The 21755-nt window shown below is 42.9% G+C and overlaps 1 long non-coding RNA gene across 4 annotated transcripts in view; it reads left to right on the top strand.

Moving 5' to 3' along the window:
* The window catches only part of LOC113603409 (uncharacterized), a 60124-nt gene that overhangs the window by 10791 nt on the left and 27578 nt on the right, over positions 1–21755 (top strand). For all 4 annotated transcript variants that reach the window (XR_008290402.1, XR_003424991.2, XR_003424989.2 and 1 more), the window contains one exon: positions 21001–21120. This is a non-coding gene — a long non-coding RNA (uncharacterized LOC113603409). The remainder of the gene's footprint in view (positions 1–21000; positions 21121–21755) is intronic.

Genomic DNA, 21755 nt, shown 5'->3' with positions numbered 1-21755 from the left:
TGGATCTGGGTTTTAGAAAGCTACTCTGGGAAGTGCTGTGGATGTTAGAAAGTTGAAAGGAGAGGAGAAGGACAGAGTCAGTGGCTGTTTCAGAGAAAAAACACCCAGGGTGGGGTGGGAAGCACGGGAGAGGACAAAGATGATTCCAGAGTTTCCTGGTTTGGGCAACTGGGTGGATATGATGCTGTTCATCAAGATAGAGAAGGCAGGAGGAAGAGCAGGTTTGGGTGGGGGAGGTAATGAGTTCATTTCTGGGACAGGCTGAATTTGAGGTGCCTAAGGGAAGTTGAGGCGGAGATACCCAGTAGGCAGTCGGGTCTGGAGCTCAGCTAGGAAGGGCAGGGCCAGAGATACGGATCCCAAGTTGTGAACTTATAAATGAGAGTTAGAACTTTGGGAGTGGTTGAGTTCACTCAGGGAAGAAGCGTGAAGTGTTAGAAGAACAAGAATGGAATGGCGAGGTCGTCGATGGCTGGGGGTGGGGCTGAGGAAGGGTTCGGCAGGAGAGACCAGGAGGGGCTGCCCATGTGAGCCAAGTCCTTGGCTTGAGCAGGTAGGACGCACAGCAGCTTTCAGTGGGGCCCTTCCCAGGCCTTGGCTGCCCTGATAACTTAAACAAAAAGCATTATTGCTCTCAAAGGGCAAGAAGGGATTTGTGATCTTGAAATCAGTGTGCTTTGGAGCTGAATCTCAGAGATTTGATGATCCAGTGGTGTGTGTGTGTGTGTGTGTGTGTGTGTGTGTGTATTTTGTTAAGTTTTCAAGATGACAACCTTTAGAGCAAAATGAAACCTGTTCCAAATCCCAAGAGATGATAGAGTGATCAACAGAGGTCTTGTCATTGAGGCTGGGGCTGGGTGGCTTCTCTCTAATGTCTTAGGGCAGCATACGCACATTCATCCCACATATATTACTTAGGTACCAAGTATATGGCAGTCCCTGTGCTCAGCTCTGGATAGAGCTGTGGCCAAAACAGTTTCTGCCCCTGGGGCTAACTGGTTCTCAATCTTGGCTGGACCTTAGCATCATATGGGGACTATTGAAAAATTCCCCCATGCCTAGGACCGTGCCTCATACCAGAGAACTCAAAAATCCTTGGCAATGCGACCAAGTGGAAGTAGCTTTAAAAACTCTGCAGACTTGGGGCTCCCTGGGTGGCTCAGTCGGTTAAGCATCTGACTTCGACTCAGATCTCACGGCTCATGAGTTCGAGTCCTGCGTTGGGCTTGATGCTGACAGCTCAGAGCCTGGAGCCTGCCTTGGATTCTGTGTCTCCCTGTCTTTCTGTTCCTCCCCTGCTCTCACTGTCTCTCTCTCTCTCTCTCTCTCTCAAAAATAAATAAAGATTCAAAAATAAATAAAACGAAAAAACCTCTGCAGATGATTTCAATGTGTAGCTACAGCTGAGAACCAGCTGAGTGTAGATAATCTAGTGCACCCAAGTATTTCCACAGAACCCCAATGGCAGACTCTTGACTCAGTCCAGTTGCCTTAATTTATCCCTGAGGGTCCAGGAGTTGAGTTGGCCAAGGTGGCCCATGAAGGGCCTGGGCTGAGACCTCCTGTACCCCACTCCTCAGCCAAGGAAGAGTCTTGCACACCGGTGTGGCCTCGGCCTGATCTGTGCTGTGGCCCTTAACCTGGCTGGCCACCCAGCTTTGATGTTTAAGTAGAACTCTGGTGAATGATTTACATTGTTCTCTCTTTTCACCAAGGCTGTCTTCTTTCTCTGTGAAAAACCAGTTGAATTCTTTGTCTAAATGGGGTATTCATTCAGAGGACGCACAATGGACCTCTTTCACTCGCAACTAAATCTCTAGTAACAGAGACCAGGGGCCTGCCAGCAACGTCCTTGTGAAACCCGTCCCCGTGCGCCCGGCTTCTGGAAATGAACCGTGAGCACTGCCGTTTGGAGAAACAGGGGCCCCACATTGTGTAGGGGGTGGGGCTGAGAGCCACAGACTGCTCTGACGCTGCGGGCAGGTCTCCGAGCTTGCACTGGGGAGCCCTGGAGTTGCTCCCCACAAGGGCAACCAAGCCCTTTTCTCGGTGGGACCCCCAAAAGCATCAGTCTGGCAATCACCGTTTAAGCCTGGAAGGGCAGCTGTGTGACTTTGGGTTACTGGCGTGACCTCTCTGAGCCTGAGTTTCAGGCTGAAACATGGGGGAATAGGATTATTGTGAGGATTCAATGACATAATATGTGAAAAATGTGGGGCACCTACGGTTATCTGCCATGTCCTAAATTAAGGCCCTTTGATATATAATGCAAAATTGAACCCAAAGAACTAAAGCAGCAAATAAGCTGTTGTGGCTTGTCATCCCTCAATTATAAATGAGGATACTGAAGCCCAGGGAATGGAAGAAATGTGTCCAATGTTGCACAGTCATCAAAGGAGATGGACTTTGAACTCGGGCCTCCCACAGTAAGAGGGCAAGAGTGGATTAGCTATTACTATTTTCTGGATGTTGCTTTGGATTCAGACAGGAGGAGAGAAGGTGTGGGGAGTGGGGAAGAATTTTCTTATTACTTTGGAGGATGTATTCAGAGCCATGATACTTAAGCCAGACGCTGCAGAATTTCATCCTGGGAACAGAGGAAAAGGAGCCAGTTTCTGCTGGGACCGACTAGGTGCTAGGCAGCACGCGAACCCTTTTTGGGGACACTTGTACATTATTTAACGCGCAGGAATAAATCTGCAAGGGAGGTGGTAGGGATTTTTATCCCTAATTTGGGGTTGGGGGGGAGGGTTCAGAAGCTCAGAGAAGTTAAGCAACACGCCCAATGTCACGGAGTCAGTGTTGAAGCCTGACTTTGAACCAGAGTCTGTCTGGCCTGAGATGCACCTGCTGCTTTGCTTTTGCTGAATGTATCCTGTTGACCTTGAGAAATGAGGTCTTCTCCGTGTCTTCAGTTTACTCCCTCACTTTGTAGGGATCTCGTCTCCATTTCCTAGGTCCTGAACAATTAGAGAGGGTGGTTTCCTAGGCTGTTTGCTTGGCAGCCACGTCGGGAGGAGAGTGTCAGTGATACTAAAATTAATAATAATAATAATAATAATAATAATAATAGCAATAATTATCACATTGAGCACTGTGTCCCAAGCACTCCATGTGTTCCAGACACAGTTGCAAGAACTCAACAGACCTTACCTCAGTTTAATCCGCACAACACTCCTGTACAGTTGGGATTATCACTCTTCCTGTTTCTGCAGATGGGAAACTGGCACAGATCAGTCCAGCAACTTGCCTAAGGTCACACAGCTAGTCACCGTGGACCTGGGATTTGAACCATGCGGTCGGACCCAGAAGCTACTTGGCAGAACTTGCTGGAAGCAGATGTGGTCTTTGTGCCTCCTGACCTGGCTTCCGGTTGGCAGCTGACACAAGAGGTGTTCCATGGGGGAACGTTCCCTGGGGAATGACTCTCCTGTCACTTTGTCTTGAGGAAGGGGTTGTTCCTGGTATGCGGAGTTTCACTGATGTTGAGAGGGTGCTTACTCTTTCCGCCTGTAGGTTTCCTCGGATTGGTCTTTGTTTAACTTGGCCCGACATACTCACTCAGCTGGGTTCTCAGGCCCTCCTTTAATGAGGCGGAGGCTCCCTTTGCAGGAGGTCAGGCTCCTGTGCCCTCTTGCCTTGTCCTCTGGCCACACTGTCCTCCGCAGGCTGCCTCTGTGTCCCCAGATCTCAGATCCAGGAGCTGGACCCAAACCCTGTCGTAGATGGCTGGAGAACCCTCGTGAGTCTCTGACCACCTGGGGCCACCAGCCCAGCTCTGGTTCTGTGGAACCTGGCCACAGTGGGCACAGCATCCCAGCCTGGGGCTGGGTGCCGTGTCGTATCTACACCCATGCACCTGGGGCTTATGTTTCAGGGAAGGGAGATTCTGGTTTTCCCCAGCAAGTTTTAATTCAGTCCCCTGGCTTTCAAGAGGGTGTGAATACCGTAGCATTCTGTCCTTGCATTCTGTCCTTTGTATTCCGTACACTTAAAAAAACAAAAGATAAAAAAACCCTAAACTTTGCCTTAATAATGAAATGAGCAGCAGTGATTTATTGAGCACAAACTATGTGCCAAACATTCCACAAGCAGCATCTCACTTAATTCTGTTCACATTTTTGAGGGGAAGGCCTTGGTTATCTTGTTTTTATGGTTGAACAACCTGAGTGCAGAGGGATTACTTTGCTCAAGGCCACACGGTAAGCAGTGGCCGAGCTGGGATTTGAGCCCAGGTCAGTCTGACACCAAAGCTCTTAATCACTGTCTGTACCACTTTCCATTTCTCTCCTTACCCATCCTCCCTTCGTCCGGAAGTCCAAAACGTTGCACGGATGGCTGAGAACCTGGACTATTTGAGTGACAAGAGGAGCTGTTCCAGTGGCTCTTTTCTCCCTGCCCACACGGTGTGCCTGTGGTTTCTTCAATCTGGGACCAGGGAGACCTTGTAGCGTTTGTCTGGGGCAGAATGTAAATGTGTCACTTGTCTTTCTCGGCTCGACAGCAACAGCTCTGTCATGTGCCAGTATACGTGTGCATGCCCGTGTTCCGCACTTACTTGCTCCTCCTGACAGATAGCTGGTCCTGTGCCTAAGACTGATTCATTTCTAATGAAAAACAACCCGACCTGAAGATAAGAATTCACTCAAGCAAGATTGGAAGGAGAGATAATGTGGAGTATGCAATGAGTTTGTTTTAACTGGTGACTTATTCCACCTAAGAGTTCTCATGTGTCAGAAGGGAGTCCGGGTCCGGGAAAGGTATGCAGAGGAAGCTAGAAAAGCCCCTGAGTTCTGCAGGGGGGCTGGACCTTCCTACTGCAAATGCTTAGGAGCCTGGACCCTGGGCCAGGAGTGGAGGGTGGAGTGCAGTGACTGATGCAGGCCTGGGGAGGGGGGCAGGGGCTTTCATTCGCTAGTGAGTGGGCATTTCCCATGTGGGTGGCACCTGACTTTCTGGGATATTTTCTTAAGTTTGTCTCTGCCTTCTGACTCTTGATTCCCCAATGGAGGAGCTAGGCGTCTGCCTTCTCAGCACCCCTGTGCATGGAGTAGAGAATCGTGACTTAGGCTCCTTCGATGAGACACCGCCTCCCTTCCCCCACTCCCCCAAAACGGACTTTGATCTTCAGGAAGGTGGCATCGCAAAGGACCCATTTTCAGGGCCAGCAATGGTTGGGGTCCTGGCGGAGGCAGCATGTGGTCCAGGCAGGTGGTGGTGGCGGGGACATCTTTGCAGGAAGCAGGCCTGTGGTAATGCTTGATTCTTAATTGTTCTTGGTGGCAGAGCTTCCGTGTCTGACTCTCCGACCCCCCAGGAGATTTGTGAGCTACCCCCAAGTCCTGTAAATTTGTGGAGGTTTGCTGAATGGCCCAGGATATAGTCTATCTTCATACATGGTCCGTGGATGCTTGAGTATTTATTCTGCTGTTGCTGGCCGAAGTGTTCTCTAAATGTCGATTGGATTCTGTTGGTTGATGGTGGTGTTGAGTTCTGTGCTCTTGTTGAGTGCTGTCTAGTTGTTCTATCAGTTATTGAGAGGGGATGTTGAAGCCTCTACCTATAATTGTGGATTTGTCTAGTTTCCCTTTCAAGGTCTAGTGATAACATTGCTTTCCATATTTTGCACCTCCACTGTTTGGTCAGGATTCTTGTGGACTGAAGGTTTAAAATCATTATGTAATGTCCTTCTCTGTCTCTGATCATTTTCTTTGCTCTGAAATTTACTTTATCAAATATTAATATAGCCAACTGCTTCCTCTCGATCAAAGTTGGCATGACGTATCTTCTCCCATCCTTTTAACTTTCAACCTGCCTGTATCGTTATGTTGGAAGTGAGAGACCAAGTTTTCAAATCCACTCTGACGATCTGTCTCATTTAATCTTGTCTGAGAATGTCTTGATTTCTTATTTGTTGTCCTGAAGGATATTTCTGCCGGATTCTGAGCTGACAGGGTTTGCTTTATTTATTTGCTTGTTTTGTGTGTGTGTGTGTGTGTGTGTGTGTGCTGTGCTGTTTTGTTTTGCTTTGTTTTCCTCAGCATTTGAATAATGTTGTACTACTCCCTTCCCTCTTCCACAGTTTCTAATGAGAAATACACAATGATTTAATTGTTTTTCCTTTATAGATAAGGTGTTGTTTCTCTCCAGCTGCTTTAAAGATATTTTTATTTTCCTTTCGTTTTCAGAAGTTTGACCATGATGTGTCCTGGAATGGATTTTTTTTTTTTTCACTTATCCTGTTTGGGGCTTGCCGCTCAGCTCCTTGAAACTGAGGCTTATGTCTTTTGCCAAATTTGGGAAGTTTCAGCCTTTAGTTTCTTTGAATGCTTTTCCAGCCCTGCCCTCTTTCACCTCTCCTTCTGGAACTCTGATGATGTGAATGTTAGATGTTGTTCCACAGGCCCCCGAGGCTCTGTTGAGTTTTTCATTCCAGCCTATTTTCTCTCCATTGTTCACACTGGGTTATTTCTATCAATCTACTTTCAAGTTCATTGATTTTTTTCTTTCCTCCCTCCATTCTACTGTTGAGCCCGCCCAGTGAGTTTTTTTATTTCAGTTATTGTATTTTTCAGTTCATTTGGTTGTCTTTTATATCTTCTATTCACCAAATGTTCTATTTCTTTGATGAAGCTTTCTATTTTTTTTTCAATTATTTCAAGCATGTCCATAATTGCACGTTGAAGCATTCGTATGATACCTGCTTGAAAATCCTTGTTGGATGATGATAACGTTTCTGTCATTTTGAGATTGGTCTCTATAGATTGTCTCTGTTACATTCACGTTGAAATTTTCTTGGTTCTTGGTGTGAACAGTTATTTTCTATTGAAACTGGACATTTTTGTTATTATGTCTGATACTCTGAATCTTGTTTACATTTTCTGCTTCGGCTGACTTTTTTTTGACATTGCTCTGGGCAGGGGAAGGAGTCGGTGCTGCCCTGTGACTGCCAGGTGAGGTTAGAAATACAGACTCCTCAGGGACACCTGGGTGGCTTAGTCAGTTAAGCATACGACTTAGGCTCAGGTCATGATCTTGCGGTTAGTGAGTTCGAGCCCTGTGTTGGGCTCCATGCTGACAGCTCAGAATCTGGATCCCGCTTCGGATTCTGTGCCTCCCTCTCTCTCTGCCCTCCCCTGCTTGTGCTCTGTCTCTTTCTCTCTCAAAAATAAATAAACGTTAAAAAATTTTAAAAAGAAGGGGGTGCCTGGGTGGCTCAGTTGGTTAAGCGTCCGACTTCACTTCAGGTCATGATCTCACGGTTCGTAGGTTCAAGCCCTATGTCGCGCTCTATGCTGACAGCTCAGAGCCTGGAGCCTGCTTTGGATTCTCTGTCTCCCTCTCTCTCTGACCCTCCCCTGCTCATGCCCTGTCTCTCTCTGTCTCAAAAATCAATAAAAACATTTAAAAAATTAAAAAAAATTATGTTTATTTATTTTTGAGAGAGAGACAGAGTGTGAGTGGGGGAGAAGCAGACAGAGAGAGGGAGACACAGAATCCGAAGCTGGCTCCAGGCTCTGAGCTGTCAGCGCAGAGCCCGATGCGGGGCTTGAACTCAGGAACAGCAACATCATGACCTGAGCTGAAGTCGGACGCTTACCGACTGAGCCACCCAGACGCCCACCAAAAAAAAAAAAATTTTTTTTTTAATTAAAAAAAGAAAAAAGAAATGCATACTCCTCACTTGGCCTCTGTTGTTACCCGACTTGGGGAGGGATTCCTCATTCTAGGCCAGAGGTGGGAGTTCTGGTTCTCTGTTAGGCCTTCACTGACATCACTCTGACTGGAAGGGGTAGGAGTGCCTTGTTACCACTCACACATGTCTTCCACTGGACACTACAGTAAAGAGAGGTGGCCTCATTGCCTCTGGATGGTGATGAAAGTCCTGACTCTTCCCTAAGCCTTCTCTAACACCAGAGGGGAGGGAACAGAGCACCTCCATAGTTCTAGGTAGGGGTGGAAGTCCAGACTCCCCATGAGGGCTCCACTGACATCATGGGGGCATAGGTGTTGTTCCCATTTAGTGAGGGGGGTGGGGGGTTAGTTTCCAGCTCCTGACTTGGCTTTCTCTGACACCACACTGGCAAGATGGTTGGGGAGCCTCATGACATTCCACAAGGGAGGAGTCTAGATTCTTCACTCTGTCTTTGCTGGCTTGGGTAAGGAGAGGCACTTTTTCCCCATGATGTGGTTACTGTCTGAGAGTTTTCTGTCTTCATACCCTTTTCTGGCTAGAGAGAGGAGGCTTTTGTTGGGGCTTTTTCATGTTTGGGATCATTTGCGTTTCTGGGCCACACGTTTCTTCAGCTCCCAGTCTGGGATATATGAGACAAAACCCAGAAAACTCACCTCCATGTCACTCCTTGGGTCCGAGGTCCCTCACCCATCTGCCTTCCTCTCCTCACCTTTGAGAATTTTCTGATGATTTTTTTATACATAATGTCTATGGTTTTTAGTTGTACTTGGTGGAAGGAAGAGAAAGAAGTATTATCTACTCCTTGTTCCCAGAGAGCAAGTCCCAACACCCTTTATTAAACTGTCTTTCTGCTGAAACTGGCCACAGGGGGCTCTGTTGTTTGCAGTGTAGAACCCTTCCCTTTGAGAAGGACGGGGCCACAGGGGAGCTGTCCCCTTGAGTGGGAACACTGGTCTTGTCAATAGGTTTTGAGAACTGGTAGTTCTCTTGTGTGTGAGTGGTTTTCCTCTGTTTTCTCCGAACCATACAGCTTGTCTTCTGAACACAAACAAAAACTTTTTCATAATTTTAAAAAAAAAGTTTATTATGTTAATAATCTCTGCACCCAATATGGGACTTGAACTCATGACCCCAAGATCAAGTGTTGCATATTCTTCCGACTGAAGCAGCCAGGTGCCCCAATATAATCATATATATATTATATATATATATAAATATATAATTAATATATATACTGGTTATATATATATATAGGTTATATATGTATTATATATATACTAGTTATATGTATATATATATATAATACATATATATACATACACACACACACACACACACATATAATAAAAATGTGATCACACTGCATTTTTTGCTTAGTAACCTGCTTTTTCACTTAGCCAGATACCCTGATATCTTTTTACTCAAATAAATGTGGCTTAGATCATCATTTTTTGATGGTTACATAAGGTTCCATTGCAAGAGCACAGTTATTTACATATCTGATCCCTATTGTTTCCAATTTTTGTCCACTGTAAACAATTCTGCATGGGACATCTTTGTAGATAATCATTGGGTACTTGTCTGGTTATCTTAAACTAACCCCCTAGAAATGGAATTGCTGGGCTGTAGGGGACACACATTTTTTAAAAAGAGCTTTTGATGCATATCTTTACTTATCCTTTCCATCTTGCTGCTAGTTGCAGGACCATTGCTTGGTTCTCATTCCCCTCGAGTTTTCTCATTCACTAACAGGCATTACCCCTTCAGCCTCCCCTCTGCTTCTCTCTGTCCACTAGTGCTAGCTTGTGGCAGGATGATATGTGACAAATCAATGTCCCTATAACACCTTCCATATTCCACTTGCTTACATCCTGAGGCTCTTTTACCATCTGTGGCATGGTGGGACTTCCAAACTGAGATGGCAACCAGTTTTAAGTTCAACTGCTGAGGGTTCAGATGGAAGATTCCGGAAGTAGATGTGATCAGCCATTTCCTTCCCTCACCGCTGACCTCTGGTCCTTAGGGGAGAAGAAAAGTAGAGATGAAGTAAGATGGTGAGATAGGAGTAGGAGTGGCCCTATCTCATGTATCCCTCCGCCCCACAAAATGAATCTTGGCCAGGGAGGGGCATGATAAAATCTGCCTTGAAGTCAAGAGAACCTGTTTCAGGCTTCCCAGGGTGTTATCTGGGGAGGCATCAAGTTTCAGGTCAGTTCTCTATTCATCATGGAAAGGCTACCATAGAGAGGAAATGGTGGTATGGTGTCTCTGGTGAGGGGACAGTGTAGGGACAGCCTTCCAATTTTCCCAGAGCCTTAGAGTGATGATGGTCAGATATCTGAGTGTCCCAGTGGCATCAAGTTGGGGTACAGAAGAAGAGGAAAGAGGAGAGGAAATATAAGGAGGAGGGGAGGGGAAGGGGAGAAAGCAGGAGGGGAGGGAAGAGAGAGGAAATGAGAAATGAAGCTCAGAGGCCTACAAGAGCTCCTTGCCTGCATGTTGTGGACCCCATGGCAGAAGTTGAAGGGTGGGTCATGCTTGCAGGCATCTGAGGAGAACATGGTTGCCTCTCAGATAATTTGTTAGCATGAGACACAAGTAAGGATCAGATGAGTTACATTTGAAGCCAGAGGTCAGAATGGGACCAAGACAGATGCAGACAGTGCAGTAACTTCTTTCTCAGCCTAGATGCAGGGTCACATCCCCACAACACGCACCCACAACACCTGTATGTACACATACATGCACATTGAGCCAAAATGGTGATTAAAAAACACTCTTTTTGACTTTGTTTACCTGCAAATAACTAGATTACTTATGCTACATTGGGCAGAATAGGGATCCCAGGCAGAAAGTACACTGTTTGAGAAAGGGGCAGGTGGGGGGTGGGGCAGGGAGAGGAATTTTTGTAGTCTTGAGTTCACATTGACTGAAAATCCTTACCAAGTTTACTTCTCTAAACTACCATGGTCTAAGAAAATATGTTTTCTAGATTCAAGCCTTTGCATATTCCCAAGCAAAATCTCCTTTTATTTATTTCTGTGTTACCTATGTGCACAGTGATTATTGAGGTTTTTTAAAATTGCATTTTGTTCAAACAAAAACATTCATAGATGGCCAATATCATGTAAAGCAAATAAAAATCAGATCTGGGGGAGGGAGGATGCTTCCTCTCAGTCATCTGAGGTTCATAAAGGGCCTCTATGGAACCCTTGGGACTCAACAAATACAAGGCTGTCATGTATGGAATGCGAGTGTTGGCCAAAGTGCTCCCTGGGAGCTGAAATCTAGCTCATGTACCACTCATCAAGACTCAGCCTCTGGCACAGGGCTGTAGCTACCTGGGGATAGCATTGCCTTTGTCTTTTTACAAAGTGTAGTCTGCTTATAAGCCATGTGTCCATAGAACAGCATGTATCAGAGAAGATTTCTTCTCAAATTCAGCCACCCAGATGGGGCACCTTACACAGGCCCCATAAAGGCAGCTAATGGTCCTGCGTGAGCGTACTTTGAAAACAACAGTAAGTGTTTACTGGTACATAGAATTGGCTTTCTATTTTGAGTTCCCCGTTTGCTGCTAAATTTCAAAACAAGTTCAGTACATTTCCTTGTCCCAGACTTAGAACATTACTGCTCAAGTGTAGGCGAGGGGCCAGCAGCCTTTTGGAAGAGCAGTAACTGATACTGTCATTACACTATGGAGAAATACGCCAGGCAAGACTTTCCCTGGGTAGAATCCCTTGTGATTTGTTTTGGGGTAACTGTAAAAATCAAAACTAGGAGACCAGCCAATCACTTTAGTGAAACATTCTAGTTTACAATCAGGAAATGATGATCTTTCTTGAGAAATTATGGCTTATGTTCAAGGCCATAAGATTCTAGTTGGTGGAGCTGAGACTCAAATCTAAAGCCTCCTGGCTATGATCCCAGGACTTTTCAGTTGGCTGTGTGATGATAGAAACCGTATAGCCAAAGAAATGATGGGATCTTCTTCCCTGGCCTCCTTCTTCCAAAGACAAATATTTACCATTTGGAGGCACTCTAGGGATGGTCCTACACTGAGGGAGGAGAATACCTCACTCCACATGGCAGCCTAGGAATGTGCCATCGTGTCATGTCGATGAAATGGGTGGTCTCTATATCAATAGCTTCTGCAGTGCTGAAACACTTCCTTATTCTGCTTTGGTGCTGAATCAGCCACGGGAGTCATGTCTACTTCCTGGGCTGCAAGATGGCAGCCCCAAATAACGACAATAATAATAACAACACTAATGATGGCAAGCACCATCATCATCTTGTTTGGTCCAGACAGATCACCTTTGATCTGGGGATTTCTAAGCATGTTGCCAACATGATCCAGCAGCTAGTGTCATTATCTCCCTTTACAGACAGAGAAAATGAGGCACAAGATGTTTAAGCTAGAGGCTCAAGGTCATGCGAGGCATCATTAGTGGAGACATGTGAGGAACTCAAGTCGTTAGCTCTGAAATAAAATCTGTAGGCACTTAACAGGCTTTAGGTTGGCAATGGCTGCTCTTTATGAGGACGGTATATTTTTATAAACCATGCCATAAAACTGAATACCGATCATTAGATTTCATTTCAAGCATGTCTTTCACAATCTTAAATGCTGTGAGCATGTGGCAGATAGTCCCCTGCTCCAAACAGCCTGTTCCACACATAGTCCTTTGTAATACTCAGTGGATCCCCAGTGGTTCAGGAAGGTGAACCCTCTCTACCAAGAATCAAAGCTGGCATTGTATGACAGAGGAACATTGGTCAAAGTCTCAGGGAGGGGGGCCTCAATTTATCGTTTTCCCCCAGCTTTATGGAGGTATAATTGACAAATAAAATTGTATATATTTAGAACGTAAAACGTGATGATTTGACATAACTTCTGTTTTGTGTAATGGTTACCCCAATTGTGTTAACTAACACATCCATCACTTCACAGAGTTACCTTTCTTTTTCTTTTTCTTTTTTTTCTTTTTCTCTTTCTTTTTCTTTTCTTTATGTGTGTGTGTGCCTGTGTGTGTGTGTAGAGAGAGAGAACGCTTAAGTTCTACTCTCTTAGCATTATTTTATTATTTTTTTTCTTAGCAAATTTTAAATACACAACACAATATTATTAACTATGGTCACCATGTTGTACATTAGATCCCCGGAGACTATTCATCTCGTAACTGAAGGCTTATACCCTTTGCCCAGCTTCTTCCCACCTCCTTAATATCTCAGTCCCTGATAACTATCATTCTGCTCCATTTCTGTAAGTTTGACTTAAAAAAAATTTTTTTTTAATTTTTATTTTTTGAGAGAGAGACAGAGTGAGAGTGGGGAAGGGGCAGAGAGAGAGAGGGAGACACATAATCCAAAGCAGGCTCCAGGCTCCAAGCTGTTAGCACAGAACCTGATGTGGGGCTTGAACTCACGAACTGTGAGATCATGACCTGAGCCGAAGTTGAACACTTAACCAACTGAGCCACCTGGGTGCCCCCCTCCTGTTTTTTTTTTTGGTTAAGGTTCCATATATAAGTGAGATCATACTGTTTTTTCTCTGGCTAATTTTACTTAGCATGTCTTCTAGGTTCATCCATGTTGTTGCAAATGGCAGAATTTCCTTCTTTCTCATGGCTGAAATAATGTTCCTATATATATATATATATAAATTTTATAATTGTTCATTCTATTTCCATGAAAAACATCAATGGAATTTTGATAGGGATTACATTGAATCTGTAGATTGCTTTGGGTGGTATGGACATTTCAACAATTAATTCTTCCAATTCATGAATATTTTATATATTTCTCAATTTCTTTCATCAGTGTTTTACAGTTTTCAGCATACAGATCTTTCAGCTCCTTGCTTAAATTTATTCTTAAGTATTTTATTGTTTTTGATGCTATTATAAATGGGGTTGTTTTCCTAATTTCTCTTTCTGACACTTTGTTGTCAGTGTATAGGAATGCAACTGATTTTTGTACATTAATTTTGTATCCTGCATCTTCACTGTAATGATTTATTTGTTCCAACAGTGTTTGGGTGGAATCTATAGGGTTTTCTATATGTAGGATCATGCCATCTGCAAGCAGAGACAATTTTACTGCTTCCTTTCTGATTGGATAGCCTTTGTTTTGTTTCGTTTTTCTTGCTTACTTGCTTTGCCTAGGATTTCTAGTACTACACTGCATAGAAGTGGCAAAAGTAGACATTCTTATCTTGTTCCTGATCTTAGAGGAAAAACTTTCAGCTTTTCACTGTTGAGTATGATGTTAGCTGTTGGGCTTTCATATGTGGCCTTTATTATACTGAAGTACCTTCCTTCTATACCTAATTTCTTGAGAATTCTTGTCATGAAAGAATGTTGAATTTTGTTAAATGCCTTTTCATCTTCTATTGAGACGATAATATGATTTTTATTCTTCATTCTGTGAATGGGTGTATTACATTTATTGATTTGCAGATGTTGAATCATCCTTGTATCCCAGGGGTGAATCCAACTTGATCATGATATATGATCCTTTTAATGTGTTGTTGAATTCTGTTTGCTAGTGTTTTGTTGAGGATTTTTGCATCTATATTCACTGGGGATATTGGACTATAATTTTTTATTCTTGTAGTATTGTTGCCTGGCTTTGGTATCAGGGTGATGCTGACCTCAAAAAGTGAATTTGGAAGTGTTCCTTCCTCTTCAGTTTTTGAGAAGGGGTTGAGAAGGATTGGTATTAATTCTTCTTTAAATGTTTGGTAGAATTCACCACTAAATCCAGTCCTGGGCTTCCGTTTGTTGGAAGGTTTTTGATTACTGAGTCAATATCCTTACTCACTATTGGTCAGTTTAGATTTTTTATTTCTTTGTGATTCAGTTTTGGTAGGTTGTATGTTTCTAGGAATTCTTGGACTTCTTTTAAGTTATGCAACTTGTTGGCCTATAATTGTTCTTAGTAGTCTTTTATGATTCTTTGTATTTATATGGTATCTCTTGTTACATTTCCTCCTTCATTTCTGATTTCATTTATTAGAGTCTTCACTCTTTTTTATTATTTAGTCTAGCTGAAGGTTTGTCAATTTTGTTTATCTTTTTAAAACACCAGTTCTTAGTTTTGTTGATATTTTCTATTGTATTTCTTGTCTATTTCATTGATTTCTCCTCTGCTTTTTCTTTTTTTTTAACTTCCTTCCTTTTGTTGACTTAGTTTGCTCTTTTTCTAGCTCCTTGAGGTATAAAGTTAGGTTGTTTATTTGGGATCAATCTTTTTTCTTAATGTAGGCATTTATTGCTATAAATTTCCCTATTAAAACTGGTTTTGCTGTATCCTGTAAGGTTTGGTATGCTGTGTTTCAATTTCCATTTGCTTCAGGATATTTTTTTGATTTCCCTTTTCGTTTCTTTTGTGACCCATTCTTTGTTCAGGAGTGTGTTGTTTAATTTCCACATATTTGGGAGTTTTCTAATTTCCCTCCTATTGTTAATTTCTAGTTTCATATCATTGTGGTCAGGAAAGATACCTGTATGATTTTAATGTCCTTAAATTTGTTAAGACCTGTTTGTGACCTAACATATAATCTATCCTGGAGAATGTTCCATGTGTGCCTGAGAAGAATTCATATTCTGCTGCTTTTGGATAAAAATTTTTGTGTATGTCTGATAAGTCCATTTGGTTCTAAAATATAGTTCAAGTCCAATGTTTCCTTATTGATTTTCTGCGTAGATGATGTATCCATTGTTGAAAGTGAAGTATTGAAGTCCCCTACTATTATTCTATTTTTCAAATCTGTTAGTATTTGCTTACACAGGTGATCTGATGTTGGGTGCATATATGTTTATAGTTGTTATATCCTCTTGATGAATTGATCCCTTTAGCATTATAAACTAACCTTCTTTGTCTCTTGTTACAGTTTCTGACTTAAAATCTGTTTGTCTAATATAATTATAGCTACTCTGCTCTCTTTTGGTTTCCATTTTTCATAGAATTGTTTTTCTCAACCTTTCACTTTGCACCTAGATATGCTTTTAAAACTAAAGTAAATCTTTTCTAGGCAGCATGTAGTTGGGTCTTGTGTATATATATATATATATATATATATATATATATATATATATATATATTTGGCCTCTCTATGCCTTTTCATTTGAGAATTTAATCCATGTAGATTGAAAGTAATTATTGATAGACAAGGATTTACTAATTCCATCTGATTGTTTTCTGACTGTTTTGTAGTTCCTTTTTTCCTTTCTTTCTCTTTTGTGTCTTCCTTTGTTAATTGATGGCTTTTAGTGGTGGTGTGCTTTGATTCCCTTCTCTTTATCTTTTATGTATTTCATAGATTTTGCTTTGTGATTATCAGGAGGCTTACATAAAATGTCTTTTAGTTATAGTGGTCTATTTTAGGCTGATAACTTCGATTGCATACAAAAAGTATACCCTTTTACTCTCCCCCTCACATTTTATTTTTGATATCACGATTTACATATTTTTATATTGTCTATCCATTCACAATTATTGTAGCCATAGTTATTTTTAATGTTTTTGTCATTTAACCTTTATACTAGAGTTAAGTGATATACACATCACCAGATTACAGTATTAGAGTATTCTGAATTGGCTATACACTTACCTTTACTGATGTGCTTTATACTTTCCTATGTTTTCATGTTACTAATTGGCATCCTTTCATGTCAGCCTGAAGAACATGCAGCATTTCTTGTAAGGCAGGTCCAGCAATGAACCACCTCAGCTTTGTTTGTTTGGGAGAGTCTTTATCTCTCCTTCATTTCTGGAGGACAACTTTGCCAGGTAATGTGTTTTTGGTTGGAAGTTTTTTTTTCCTTCAGCATTTTAAATACATCATCCTGTTCTCTTCTGACCTGCAAGATTTCTGCTCAGAAGCCCACTGATTTCACTCATATGTGGAATTTAAGAAACAAAACAGATGGACATAGGGGAAGGGAAGGAAAAATAAAATAAAAACACAGAGGGAGGCAAACCCTTTAAATACAGAGACTCTTAAATACAGAGAACAAACTGAGAGTTGCTGGGAGGGAGTTGGGTGGGGGGATGGGCTAAATGGATGATGGACATTAAGGAGGGCACTTGTTGGGATGAGCCCTGAGTGTTATATGTAAGTGATGAATCACTAAATTCTACTCCTGAAACCATTGCTACACTGTATGTTAACTAACTTGGATTTAAATAAGTAAATAAAAAGGAGTCCACTGATAATTTTATGGGAGTTCCTTTGTTTGTGATGAGTTTGTTTTCCTCTCTTTCTGCTTTAAAAAGACTCTTTGATTTTAGATGGTTACATTAAAATGTGTCCTGGAGAAGATCTTTTTGGGTTGGATTTTTTGGGGGACCTATGAGCACCATGAACTTGGATATCTAAATTTCTCCTCAGATTTGGAAATTTCTTAGCCATTATTTCTTTAAATAAGGTTACCACCTTTTTCTTTCTTTTCCATCTGAGACTCCAATAATGCATGGGTTGTTTTGCTTGATGGCATCCCATTAATTCACATAGGCTTTCTTCACTTTTTTTCATTCTTTTGTATTTGTTCTCCTCTAAATGGATAATTGAAAATGACCTGTCTTTGCACAGATTCTTTCTTTTGCTTGATCAAGTCTGCTGGTGATGCTTTCCATTGCATTTTTCATTTCATTCATTGTATTTTTCAGATTCAGAATTTCTGCTTGGTTCTCTTTTATGATTTGTATCTCTCTGTTAAAGTTTTTGTTTTACTTGTGTATTGTTTTCTTGATTTCAATTGAATTGTCCTGTGTTTTCTTGTAGCTCACTGAGCTTTCTTAAATTAACAACTTTGGATTATTTATTGAACAATTCATGGATCTCCATTTCTTTGTGGTTAGTTACTGGAAAATTATTGTGTCCCTTTAGTAGTGTTATATTGCCTTGGTTTTTCATGTTCCTTAAAATCTTACATATACCATCTTCACATTTGAAGAAGCAGTCACCTCCTCCAGTCTTTACCAACTGGCTTTGGGAGAGAAATACCTTCTGTCTCAGCCCTGCTAGGGATTCTTTGCCTTTCTCAGATCTTTTCTACGGACTGACCTGCTTTACACTTCTTGCACCCTCCTGGTGGTAGGGGGATTCTTAAAATTGTATGCCTTCTCTCAATCCTGCAAAGCCAGGCCACCACTGACAGATTCCCATTTGCTTACCCTAGGGCAGTGCTTAATCTCAACTTTCTCCCAATCCTGCAGAGTTGGGCTGGCTTTCTCTGCATGCTCACTAGCTGTCTACAAAGGCTTGCCCTTGCTTCCTTCATAGGAAGCCAGCCATTGGGTGGGGGTATGTATAGGTGGGGTGTGTAGAACATTGGGGGCACCTCTGGGACAGTTGGGGGAATATGCAGATGAGACAGTCCCAGCAGCTTGTTGTTAGGCTTCTTGATGGAGTCTACAAAATGGTTAGTAGAATCCACATTCAGGAGACCTCAGTTTGAACTACAGCTCTGCCTTTACTGCCTGTGCCACCTTGGAGAAGGGACTTAGATTCACTGGGCCTCCTTTTCATCTTCAATTGTAATGAGAAAGATTTGCATTAAATCATTGATGCTACATTTTAAAAATGAACTCATGGTTGTGTGGCAATTCTTTCTACCACATTTTTTCCTCCAAACTTCTGAGGTTTCAGAGAATCTGCCATCTCTCAGTTTTGAGTCTTTGGAGTGCTCTACATCGTCTTTGTTGCTATGCTATCTATTTTCAAAGGCTTTCAAACTTTTTAAAGCAACATAGATCCAGAGTTCAGTGAAGGAAATAGCCACCACTCCATGTATTTCAAGAAGAAAGGAATTCAGTCCAGGGAATTACAAGCTTATAGAACTGTTGTAAGAGCTGGAGAAGTGGAAATCTAGAGCGTTCCACTGGGGAGCACTATTTCAAAGTGATCCCGTTGTAGTTGTGATCCAGAGATTAGGAAACTGCTGCCCTGGCTGCTTTCACCACAAGTGCCTCTGGCACCCATGAAGCTTATGACTAAACTCTGGAATGAGGAGTCCAGTGGCCGAAATGGCTCTAAGCATTCATGTTTCTACTATAATGCTGTTTCACACAAGGGCATTATTTGGGGAAACGAATTTATTTCTAGAACGATACCTTCAAAGTGTCTGGGAAATGTTGATTTTTCCTTTCTAGCTCTCGAGTTACAGGGAATGGGAAATTAGTGCCAACAGTCCTATTCAGCATGAACACTTGTTCAGATTTCATCTTACATGATGTATTAGTCAGGATAGGCTCTGTTATGCTGCCGTAATAAACAACCCTAAAATTTCAGTGATCTAAAACAATAAACATGGATTTCTTACTCACCAAATATCTGTTGCAGGCTGGTTGACCTTCCTCAAAGGTGCACCGTCTAGAACAAATGACTTTCAAGACATTAAGGCAGGGGAAGGGAAAGGTAGAGGGGGCACATCAGCTATTAGCTGCTTCAGCTCAGGAGTGGCACATGTCACTTATGCCCACAGTCTATGGCCAGAGCTAACCCTATTGCTGCAAACTAAGCTGGAAGGCAGGCTAGAAAATTAGGAGAGTACATAAAATACTTGGTGAATACTTATTTTAAGTCATGGAAAAAAGGGAGCACTTGGGTTCTAAGTGGGTTGATCCTGCTGTCACTCTCCCTTTCCCTCTGTGAAAGCCTCTGAAGACAAAGATCCCAGGGCTCCTCAAATACAGATGTGCCTGCCTTACATATTAAAGGAGCTATAATCTAGATATCCGTATGGCATCCTTGAGGAATCAGCAAAAAGATTTCCTTCTCCATAAATATCTCTCTCACTGGCCTAAACTGGCACTTAAAACTTCCACCATTGACATTACTTTTTGTGTACTCCCTTAAAGATATGCATATTTAAATAAGTTAAGGCAATTTGTCATCTTGGATTGCACTGGAACACTCTCAGTGAGCAGGGAGCAGGGTGTGGGAAATGGACAGGAGGCATGCACTGAGGCATGAGAAAAGTAGACTGATGTCAGTGGATTCCATAGATCAGCAAGAGGGGCTTGAGGATGGAGAGCAGGGGGCTGGAAGGGAGTAAGCAAGGGACCCCAAGGACGAGGAGAAGGGGGCTTTAGGCAGAGTCTCCACATCACATCTTTGCCAAGGGCCTGACTTATTTTGGCCTCTGGGGCAGCCTTCCCCAACTGCATCCAGTAAGGTCATAAATGTCTCTTTGAACTGAGCCTGCTTTTAGAAGATAAATTCAGAAATATCTATCCAACTAGACTGTGGTGAGCAGAATGAGGCTGAAATGGAATACTTGACTCCCAAGTCCAGAGCTTCTGGACAGAGTCTGAGTGTTGACTTTATTTTTTTTATTTTTTAAAAATATTTGTTTATTTATTTTAGAGATATAATACAAGCAGGGGAGAGGTAGAGAGAGAGAGAGAGAGAGAGAGAGAGAGAGAGAGAGAGAGAGAAAGAATACCAAGCAGACTCTGCACTGTTAACAAGAGCCCCATATGGGGCTCAAACTCATGAACTGTAAGATCATGACCTGGGTCGAAATCAAGATTTGGTCGCTTAGCCTATGAGCCACCTCAGCACCCCCCAAAATTGACTTTAAATAATACTTACTGGCACTCCTGGGCACGTTTCAAATACAACTGTGTGACCTTGAGCAAGTTACATGACATTTCTACATCTCTGGTGTGAGGATTAAATGAGAAAATGCATTTTAGGCACGTAGCAGAGAATCAGAAGATCCTCAGCAAGGATTGGGGATAAAACCAAATGTAGAATCCCATTTGGTCTGTTCAACAAACCTGGTGGATGGGAAGCAAAGGGTGATGGTCAGTAAGAGATGGCAGTGTCCCCAGGGACCAGCAAGAGTGAGAAGTCTTTCCTAGCCCTCGGCAGATGAACCCAGTGAACACTGGAGCCATGGGAGATGGGCTGTCTCTTGGGATCCATGATCATGGCTCAGGGGACACACCTACCGAGACAGTCCTGGCCCAGTAGTAAGGGAGTGAGGGCAATTAATTGCTCATCCCTCTCTTGTCTTGCCTCCCAATCTCCTCCTGACATCTGCCACCAGCTGAGCATCAGTAGAAGGCAGAGGGTAAAGGAGGCTGGGAATGGAGTCCATAGAGGTCAACTTCTTGAGGCCCATAGTAGAGCCTGGTCCACAGAAGAGAATTTGCAGAGCTGGGGAGCAGAGCAGAATCAACCCCAAGCAAGAGGCTCCTCAAACTCTCAGAGCCAAGAAACCAGGACACCCCTCCCCCCAGCAGTTGCTCAAACATGGGCTGACCCTCTCTTTCTTTCTCTCCCACAGCAGTGGTAAAGAAACCATGAACCAAGTGGGCTATTGGACAGAGGAGTCCCCACGCTATAACAGGGAGTAGAGGAGATACCTGATTTCTTTGGCTTGTCTTTTCCAGAAGATGAGGAGCAGGTATGAACCAGCACTCTCCCCCAAGACAAATGTCTCTCTATTCATGGGAGGAGTAGAGCAGACTCACATTTGTCGTTGATGACACATGGCATACGGAGTTGGCCCTTTATGTATATTGCCTCTTTGAATCCTTAGGTGATTAACTCGTGGAAATCAACAGCTCCAGGGCCAGCTACCATTGGAGGGGACAGTCAGGCCTAGCTCTTAGAAACCTGGTGACACTTAGGAAGTTTGACTGCAAAGCCTCCCCTGCTCTCTGGCTCTCTGAGACCCACCTCAGCCCTGTGGGCCAAGCACCCATGTATCTCTCCTATCAGGAGAAAATAAAATGTCAGGTGAAGTTATTCACTCCAGGTGTTAGGAACTTAATGCATAATACCTCCCAGGAGAATGTGTATTTCTCAGGACAGCCAGAGAGTGGGTGGTACTGAACCAAAAGAGTGAATCACTAATAGTGGAATCCCAGGCATTTGGGGAGGTCATATTTCTTGGGTGGGTTCCTTCCTGACATTGTTTATATTATATAAAGTTGACAGCCACCTATTGTCCCCCTAAAGGAGATTGTCCCTATGGGTGCGGTGATGATGAGGAAAGAGAAGAACATTCAGGCTGGAGCCAGGGTGGTCTGATTTTCA

The sequence above is a fragment of the Acinonyx jubatus genome, chromosome D1, assembly GCF_027475565.1.
Source record: "Acinonyx jubatus isolate Ajub_Pintada_27869175 chromosome D1, VMU_Ajub_asm_v1.0, whole genome shotgun sequence".
In the NCBI taxonomy this organism is placed as follows: Eukaryota; Metazoa; Chordata; class Mammalia; order Carnivora; family Felidae; genus Acinonyx; species Acinonyx jubatus.
The sequence above is the reverse complement of the archived record's forward strand: the minus strand, read 5'-3'. Positions and strand labels throughout refer to the sequence as shown.